At 35.3% G+C, this 10718-nt stretch overlaps 1 non-coding gene across 1 annotated transcript; it reads left to right on the forward strand.

The window, feature by feature from the left end:
* Positions 1 to 9363: 9363 nt before the first annotated feature.
* Positions 9364 to 9470, forward strand: LOC111757899 (U6 spliceosomal RNA). The gene has a single exon (XR_002792150.1). It is a non-coding gene; the product is annotated as a U6 spliceosomal RNA (small nuclear RNA).
* Positions 9471 to 10718: the final 1248 nt, after the last annotated feature.

The following is a 10718-nucleotide window of genomic DNA, read 5'->3' on the forward strand; positions in this document are numbered from 1 at the left end:
GCATTTGTAGGGTTTCTCCTTGGCTTGAATTCTTTCATGTATTTTACAATGGCTGGACCTGCTGAAGGCTTTTCTACTTCGCTTGCATAGGTAGGGTTTCTCCCCAGTGTGAGGGGGTTTTTTTTCTTTTTTTTTTAAATGTTTTTGCTCATAACTTTTTGTGCTGAAAGTTTTCTCACATTGATTACATACATGGGGTTTCTCTCCAGTGTGGATTCTTTCATATATTTTACAATAAATCTTTGTCCTGAAAACTTTTCCACATTTCTTGGATATATAGGGCTTTTCCCCAGTGTGAGTGCTTTCATGACTTTTACAATCACAGTATCTGTTGGAAGCTTTCCTATATTGATTACATACACAAGACTTCTCCCCCATGTGAAGTCTTTAATGTGTTTTACAGTAACCCTGTGTCCTGAAAGATTTTACACATTGCTTGGCATAGAGTTTCTCCCTGGTACAAATTCTTTCATGTATTTTACAATGGCTGGACCTGCAGACAGCATTTCCACATTGCTTGCATATGTAGTTTCTCCCCAGTGTGAATATTTTTATGTTTTTGCCTGTATCCTTTTGTGCTGAAAGCTTTCCCACTTTGATTACATGCACAGGGTTTCATCCCAGTGTGAATTCTTTCATGTGTTTGACAACTACTTTATGTGCTGAAAGCTTTCCCACATCGCTTGCATATATTTTAGTGTGAATTCTTTCATGTATTTTACAATGACATTGTGTACTGAAACTTTCCCACGTTGCTTGCACAGGTAGTGTTTCTCTCCAGTATTAGTTGTTTCATATATTGATAACTACCTTTGTGCTAAAAGTTTTCCCACATTGCTTCCAAGTATATAATTCCCCCCCCATTTCTGCTCTTTCATATTTACAAGATGAAGAGTGATTAGTTAAGAATTTCCCACTGTATTTGCATGCTGAGGAATTTTCTTCAGTGTGAACGCTTTCATATATCTGATCATCATGGTGAGAAGTAAAACCATTTCCAAATTGTATAGATACATATGTATCAACTCCAGTGTGATGTCTTTCTAGGATTTGAATATAGTTTGATGCACTGAAGACTCTAACATATGACATATTTTCAAAGGGTTTCTCTTTAGTGTTCCTTCAGGGCAATCAGTGTAGAACTTTCCACATTGCTTAGAATCATAGGCTTCCTTTCTCTCCAGGAGTTGTCTTAGCATGCTTTTAAGAGGACTAGAAGTCAGCGCAGTTTCTCTCATGCTTCTTACAGTCAGAAAGCTTCTTTTTAAATCCCTGATACTTTTATGATTTGAATCCTGTAGAAGCTATGATGGGTACATTTGGTGACGAATGACCATTCAGGGACTTTCTCTAGGCAAGGCTTTTAGTGGTTTTGAACCAACTGCTTGCATGTACACATTACTTTCTGGAGTCCAAAAAAACATTTGTTCATGTTGATACCATAATTTACACCAATGCCATTTCTCTACTGCTTACTTCTGTTTTTTTTTTTTAAAGGCTGCTCACGTTTGAAAATGTCTTTACATTAATGATATACCATGAGAAAATCTGGAGTGCTTCCCTCTAAGAATACTTGATCATCATTTTATTGTACTCTTTGGATGGTATATTGGAAGCAGCTTTTACCAAAAGAGAAGTTTTTGTTTGGCATGTATAATTTATATGTTTACAATATTTATAACACTTTTTTAAAGTATATATGCTGCCAAAGTGAGTACTGCAGTATATAACACTTTCATTTTTGAGGAATTGGTATATGTATAGTACATATGTATAGTACATGTTGATTATTTTTGTTATATTTCCTCCTTGATTCTAGCCCTTCCCCTTCCATTGAAACCCTTCACCTGCTCCAGAATGTCTACCTCTCTCTTCTCTACTGTCATCTTTGTTTTACTTGATTTATATTTCAGTTTTTTCATATATAATATGTGATACTGAAATTTACTTATTGAATTCATTTAACTTAATATTTTGGACTCAAGATCTACCTAGTTTGTCAACAAATGACATCAATTTACTCTTCTCTATGACCAAATGCTATTCCACTTAATACACACACCACCTTATTTTCAGTGTTAGAGACTGAACCCAGAGAATTAGCACTGAGCTATACCTGCAGATTATTTAATTTTATTTTGAGTCTCATAAGTATTACCTTCCTAGATTGAGCATGAATATGTGATCGTACTGGCTTAGCTTCACAGATTGTGAGGGTTATAAGTATCCATCATCATGCCCAAACTATTTACTATTTCCTTAATCTACTTATTTGTGAATTGACTTCTAGGTTTTTTCAGATTATAGCTGCTATAAATAAGGGTATACATGTATCACTGTAAAATGATTAATGTTAGGGAGAATTGGAGACCAGGCCAGGCTGGGCCTGGGCACAGGTGTGCACATACTGGTTGTGGACAGATCACCAGTGAGGCCAGACAAGGCCCTGGCAGGGGTACAGAGCCATCAGTAATGAGACCAGGCCCTAGTGTGTGTGCTCACAGGCCAAGTCAACACCAGCAGTATGGAACAATCTGAAACTTCAATGAGGAACCAGCAGTTGGTAAATAAACAGAATCAGAATTGAGCTTCTGCACACCCACAGAATAAAAGTGGGCAGGTCTACCACTGTATGTCAAAGGGCTCAGAGAACCCTACCAACAGAAGACTAACTGCAGACCCCACATGTAGAGGCCATGATCAGTTCCATACTCATCACAGATCCCATGGAAAACTTGACTGGAGTACACAGCACATTTCTGGGATCTGTCTTGGACACTACCACAGAACTGTGAACACTAGACGAATTTTACTGCTTTTATTCTTCCTTGTCTTGCCTGATTAGCTGTCATTTTCCTATCTGGTTGAGCTTTGTCATATTTTGTTTTGCATTTTGTGGATATTTTTGTTTCAGGGTTTTCCACTAGTTTTTTTCTGGTCTCCTCTTCTCTTTCTAAATTGATTTTGTTTTGTTTTGTTTTGTTTTGTTTTGTTGTTCTGCTGATCCTTTCACCTCAACTACCTCTTGAATTTATGACATTTTCATATGAGTAAACATTGTCTCTTCCCTTTCTGATCCACTTTAATACTCCTTCACTTTCTCTTTCATTCTTTCCTGTGTCCTCTAGTTTCCTAAAACTCAGGTGATCATCCTTTGACCTCCAACCTTGATTCTACTATAGTTGACCTCATTAATCACTTTATCTTGTGCTCTACCTCTCTTAATACGCCCCCCGTGCGACAGGGAGAAATCACTATGCAAGTATCTGGTATATATAGATTTTGTTATATAATTTTAGAATTTGCTCCTGTGGTTAAACATATCAATTGGATAGTAACCACAGTTTGTTAGTAGTGAAGTTGTACATGTATGTTATTGCTAACTGTACTACTTTAGCCAGGATGTCATACATGCTATAATTACTTCTTCCTTGTATGATAACACTATGATTGTATGGGGTCATAATCATTACTACAAGCTAGTACCAAAGGATTAGGTGCTGAGCCAAATAGTAACTTGGCATCCTTTACAAATTGGGAAGGTAAGTTTTTGGGATAGCTATAAAGGACAACCTACATCTTGAGGATATCCCTGAAAAACAGACATTTCCTAGGGATGTCTCTTCAATCCTAGTGATGAAGCTATCTATCATAAGAAATCAGCAAGCATCAACATAGAAAGTAAAATAAAAAAAGAGAAAAATAGAAAATGATAAGATGTGCAAACAAAATTCAACCCTAGACTCCTCAGTGCATCCAGGAAAAGCATGGAGCTCAGTGAGATAGAGGAAATTGGAAATAAAACACTGGAATTTTCTGAAATGATACAAATGAAACTTAAAAAAACAGGTAGGAAAGGCTCTAGAAAAAAATCTGTCAGTTACAGAAAGAAATGATGTTCAAAATGAAAGATGTTAGAGTATACAGATTTGTTTAAAAACTTAGGATAATGATGGAAACCACAAATGCCCAACATTGGAAAGAAATGGAATTCATAAAACAGATCCAAGATTAACAGAAGTCCAAAGATTAGCACCTCCACTGAATGTACAGGCCACAGATTGAATGAAGATGAGGATAAAATAGTGACTTTTTAAGACAGAACAATGGCTAGGGACCATGGAGCAACCTAACAGCTGCAAGATGAAGCAAAGAACAGCAACATACGATTGATTGTGGTCAATGAGAAAGGTGGCGGGAGGGCAAATTCCATTAAAAACTCTTCACAGAAATAATGGTAGAAAGCTTCCCAAGCATGGATAATTTGACATGAAATTATAAAAAAGCATATAGTACTACAAACAGCCATGACCCAAGTAATACCAAAAATTCAGCATAAGGACAAAATAGTAAAAGCAATTAGAAAAAACAAATCACCTATAAAGGAAAGTCCATCAGAATCACATCAGACTTCTCAACATAAACTCACAGATGAAATCAAAGAATAAATTAAACATGTCTACAATTAAGCAAAAATGCAGACACAACATGCCAGAACCCGTGGGACACAAGTTTCAAAGGAAATTTGTAGCAGTGAATTCTCAGATCAGGAAAGCATATTGAGCACAAATGAACAACCTTATGTTGCACCTCAAGCTTCTAGAAAAAGAGCAAGTTGAATTATAAAAATCAGAGCTTAAATTAATGCAATAGAGACTAAGAAAACACTACAAAGAAATAATGAATTGAAGAATTGTCTCTTTGAAAGGATAAGAAAAATTGATAACCCTTAGCCAACCTTGTCAAAAAAAGGAAAAAAAAAACCACTTAAATTCATGCAGTGAGGAATGAAAAGGGTGAAATCGTAATAGATCCTCTGGAAATTCAGAAGATCATCAGTACCTACTCTAAAAATCTTTAACTGTCATAGGATGGAAACCATAGAAGAAATGGAAATCTTTCTAGATATTTATGAATTAGCAAAGCTTAATCAAGAAGATACAAAACTTCTGAATAATCTAACACCCATTAATGAAATTGACATAATTAAAAACTTGCCACAAATAAAATCCCAGATGCTGATGGATTCACTGCTGAATTTTACAAGAAATTTAGAGAAGATTTAACACCAATACTCCTCAAACTCTAATGAAACTGAAAGGGAAGCAATTCTCCCTAACTCATTCCTGGAGGCAAGTATTCCTCTGATACCAAAATCACAAAAAGACACCACCAAAAAGAGACCCATAGGCCAGTCTCCCTAATGAATAAAAATGCAAAATCTGCAATAAGGTACATGCAACAGAATGCAGCAAACTATCAAGAAAATTATACACCATAACCAAGTGGGATTCATGCCAGGAATTCAGAGATAGTTCAATAAAAGCAAATCAATAAATATAATACACCACATTAACAGAGCCAAAGACAAAAATCACATGATCATCTCAATAGATGCAGAAAAAGCATTTGACAAAGTCGAAAACTGATTCATGATAAAACTATAGGACATCAGAACATATGGTCTTTATCTTAATCTGATAAAAGTCATCTATGACAAACCAAAAACCAACATACTAAATGGACAAAAACTGAAAGCTTTCACTAAAGTCAAGAACAAGACAAGGATGTCCACCATCATCATTCAATATAGTCCTGGAAACACTAGTCAGAGTAATTAGACAATAGAAATAAAAGGAATAAGGATGGAAAGGAAAAACTTAAAATATTTTTATTTGCAAATGACATGATTCTCAACATAGAAGGCCCTAAAAACTCCACCAAAAGACTTCTAAATTTACTTTTTATTTTTTTAAATTTTATTTTAAAGAGAATAAAACCAAAGTAAAACAGAACAAAGCTAGTCAAAAACAAACCAGTGTGACATAGGAATTCAAATCAATACAAAATCAACAATGGTTACCATAATGCCTCTTGATTTCAAAATAGCTACCCTGTAACTCCATAGTATAAAACAGAACAGAAAGACAAACAAAACAGTAATTTTCAATAAAATCAAAACAATGAATGCAAGAAAGGACTTCAAGCTAAGACAATAGTAAATCCAAAATAGCTACCATAGTACATCTTGCTATCTTTGAAATAGCTGCCCATGCCATCAGATATAACAAAATCAAACAAAATTAAAATCCAACCCAACAAAACAATGAAAATGATACAGGACATCAAAACAAGATAATATGGAATTAGCAGTGGCCACCACCTTCAGAAGGAGAGTCCTCCTAGATGCCACACTTTATATCATTATCCTCTGAATAGATGATCAGACCACCAACCCTAGACCTGCAAAGTCAGTGAAACACCAAACACCACAAGCATCAAATTGCATTTCACCTAAATAGCTATTGCTGCAGCCTGTGTTTTTCCAGATCAGCCAGTTACTTATGGGGGTGGGAGGTGGTTGGCTCTTCTTGTTTCTCAGCCTACATGCCAGAAGGGGCTAGGGTCTGGTTGTTTTCCCCAATGGCAGCAGCCAACACATTGCACTAGTTTGCAAAGATGACTGGCTTCTTGTTAACTTCTTATTCTTTTCTACCACAGTCTGTGAATGGTGCTGACTCACAGGAAAAGGCTGTCCCCCAGTAGCAGTGGCCAATGCTTGGCACTGGTTTGTTGTTGACTTCTTGTTCTCTTTCCTGACTTTAATAACCAATTTGAGTAGCATAGTTGAAAAGTAAACACTCAAAAATCAATACAAACAACAAACTCCCCAAGAGAGAAATTAGGAATTCCATACCCTTCCCAATAGCTTTCCAAAAATGAAATATTTAGGAATCAATCAAACAAAAGATATTCAGGATCTATATTTTTTAAACTGTAGCACTCTGAAAAAGGAGATTAAAGAGGATATCAGAAAATGGAAAGATACCTCAAGAACCAACATAATAAAAACAGCCATATTCCCCAAATTCTTATACAGATTTAATGCAAACCTTCAGGGTTGGTGGTCTGATTATCTATTCAGAGGATAATGATATAAAGTGTGGCATCTAGGAGGACTCTCCTTCTGAAGGTGCAAAATATGCAAAATAACAATGGCATACGTCACAGAACTATATGAAATATTCCTCAAATTCATTTCAAATTATAAAAGACATACAATAGAAAATACAATTCTCAAAAGGCAAGACAGGACATTACAATTCCTGACGAGATTAAAATACAAATCTACTGTGATAAAATTTTCTGGCAAAAAGACCTGAGGACTAGTGGAATAGATTAGAAGATGCAGACCCAGCTCCATACACATTCAGCCACCTTATCTTTGACAAAGGGATCAAAAACTCACTGGAAGAAAAATAGCCTCTTTAATGCTGCTGGAAGAATTGGCTGTCTACATACTGAAGAATAAAAGTAGACCTCTGTCTAACAATAAGTACTAAATTAAAGTCAAAATGGATCAAAGGTCTAAATATTAAAACAGAAACACAAAATCTGCTGGAAATCAGGCAAAATTCTTGAAGACATAGGTGTAAGTAGATTTTGTGAAAAAAAAAAAAAAACCCAGACTGCACAAAAATACTTCAAAGAATTCACAATTAGGATCTCATCCTATTAAAAAGCTTTTTCACAGCACAAAAAAATCAACAGAGTGAAAAGATAATCCATAGATTGGGAAAATTTTATCTAATGGTGCCTCAGACATAGGGCTTCTGTCTAGAACACAGAATGAACTGAAAGAAATTAGACCCCACATTTAAAGACCCAATCAACAAATGGGCCTCTAAAATGAATACACACTTGTCCGATGAAGAAATACAAATGACAAATAAATATATGAAAAAACATCCAACATTATTGTTTAAGAGATGAATATTAAAATAACACTGAGATTCCATCTCACTCCAGAAAGAATGACTATCATGAAGAAATCAACCAATAACAAGTGCTGGCAGGGATGTGGGGAAACACTTCTTTGTTGTCGGTTGGAGCGTAGATTGGTACAACCACTGTGGAAATTGTGGAAACCACTGTGGAGGTCCTCGGAAAACCAAGACTGGAGATTCAATTGGCTCAGCTATTCTACTTCTGGATATCTTCCAGAAGAATTGAAAACATCATGCCAAGTGATACATGTGTACCCATACTTTCTTTTTACTTACTTATACTTACTTTCTTATTACTTACTTATACTTTCTTGTTACTTATTATTTACTTTCTTATTACATTACTTATAATAGCTAAATCTTGAAAATAATCCAAAGGACAATCAAGTGAAGAATGGATTTAAAAAGGCAGATGTGGTCTTTTTATATAATGGAGTACTACTCAGCCATAAAGAAGGATACATTTGAAGCTTTTATAGGTAAATGGATACAATTTGAAACGATACTCATAAGTGCCGTAAATCAAATTTACATGGGTAAACATCTTATTTTCTCCCTTGTGTGAGAAGTTGGATGAGTAAATGAGGTCTAAAATATATAATAGATATTGTGAAATGAGAAGAAACTGTTAAAATGAAAAAGCACCTAGAATGAATGAAATGGGAACAGACAGTAGGAAAAAAGGGAAGAATGCAAATCACTTATACTATTAATATCTCTTAGTTCAATTAAAAGGAAGGTTTGGCTAATATCAATTGGAGAAATTTTATACCCATATCTTCTACCCTGAACTACTTAAAATATAACAACATATAATGTATTAACTATTATTATTGTCCTATTATTTTGCTATAAAACTTAGTTAACTTTTTTCCATAAACAAACAGAGGTCCCATTTGACCCAGCTATTACACTTCTGGTTATATTCTCAGAAAAATGAAAAGCATTGTACCACAGTGATAGCTAAATCCATGGAAACAAGTCAAATACCCATCAACTGAGAAATGGGTAAAGAAGATGTGTGTGTGTAAATATATATATGTATGTATATAATGGAGTAGTACTCAGTCGTGAAGAATCAATTTGAGGTATTTTTAGATAAATGGATACAACTTTAGACCGTACTCTTTAAATGAAATAAATCAGACTCACGTATGTCAACATCACATTGTCTCCCTGGTGTGAAAAACGAAAAAGCAAATAAGGAACAAAATATACAATAGATATTGTGAAATGGGAAGAAATTGTTCAACAAGAAAGGAGGAAAGAAAGGAAGGGAAAAGGAAAAATGATTTTAAAAAGGATAAAATGGAAACAAAGCTATATAAACGGAGGGGAAGATGTGTACAAGAGAAGATGGGATTACGGAAAATAGAAGTATCAAGGATCGGTATAGTCTTAACACCCGGTGACTGGCCAGCAACAATAAAATTAAACTCAAGTATATATGTGAAATAGTGAGATAAGATGACCACTTGCTGACTTGTTCTGAAGATGTTTGGCGCTTAGTGACTGTCACACTTCACAAATTTTTTCCTGAGGAAAACACAGAAGCTGCTTTGAAAGCAAAAGTGCTGTGCTCGCTTCGGCAGCACATATACTAAAATTGGAACGATACAGAGAAGATTAGCAAGGCCCCTGCGCAAGGATGACACGCAAATTCATGAAGTGTTCCATATTTTTACCACCTTATCTTTGATAAAGGAGCCAAGCAGGTTCACTGGAAGAACGACAGTCTCTTTAATAAATGGTGCTGGAAAAACTGGCTCTCCATTTGCCGAAAACTAAAGCTAGACCCATGTCTATCACCATGTACTAAATTAAAATCTAAATGGGTCAAAGATCTGAATATTAAAACAGAAACACTAAATCTATTGGAAGACAAATTAGGTAGAAACCTTGGAGACATAGGAGTAGGTAAAGAATTCATGAACAGGACTCAAACCGCACGGGAAATACTTCCCAGAATCAATAACTGGGACCACTTCTTATTAAAAAGTTTCTGCATGTCAAAAGAAATCTCCAGCACAGTGAAAAGAAAACCCACAAACTGGGAAAAGATTTTAGTGAACTCTCTCTCAGACAAGGGCCTCTTGTCTAAAACATATAAAGAATTAAAGAAACTCAGACCTCCAAAATTCAAAGATCCAATCCAAAAATGGGCATCTGAGATGAATACGCAATTCTCAGATGAAGAAATGCAAATGGCAAATAAATACATGAAAAAATGTTCATCATCATTGGTCATTAGAGAAATGCAAATTAAAACCACACTGAGATACCATCTCACTCCTGAAAGAATGGCCAGGATCAAGAAAACCGACAACAAATGCTGGAGAGGCTGTGGGGAAAAAGGAACTCTCCTACACTGTTGGTGGGAGTGTAGACTGGTGCAGCCTTTGTGGAGGTCAGTCTGGAGATTTCTCAAAAAGCTGGGATTGGAAGTCCCATTTATTCCAGCTATTCCACTTCTAGGCATATTCCCAGAAGAACTGAAAGCATCATACCACAGTGATATATGTGCACCTATGTTTATAGCAGCACAATTTGTAATCTCCAGATCTTGGAAACAACCCAAGTGTCCATCAACTGAGGAATGGATAAAAAAGTGGTGGTATTTCTATACAATGGAGTATTATTCAGCAAAAAGAAGGATCACATTGAGATATTTATCAATAAATGGGCACAGCTTGAGACCATACTCATAAGTGAAATAAATCAATCTCGCATGTGTGAATACCGAATAGTTTCCCTAATGTAAGTAATGATTCAAATATATAAAAATATGTGGTAATCATGATTCCCCATTATGTGGCCTTGAAGCCTTATAAAGTTTTCACTTATTAATTAGAAAGGCTTTATTCTGGGCTTCTTGATATGGAAATATTTGAAGCTATAGTATTTGAAGTTTTATCCAAATATTTCAAGGAA

Source organism: Cavia porcellus, unplaced genomic scaffold (genome assembly GCF_034190915.1).
Source record: "Cavia porcellus strain 051 isolate PalLab524CR breed Dunkin Hartley unplaced genomic scaffold, mCavPor4.1 scaffold_13, whole genome shotgun sequence".
Lineage (NCBI taxonomy): Eukaryota > Metazoa > Chordata > Mammalia > Rodentia > Caviidae > Cavia > Cavia porcellus.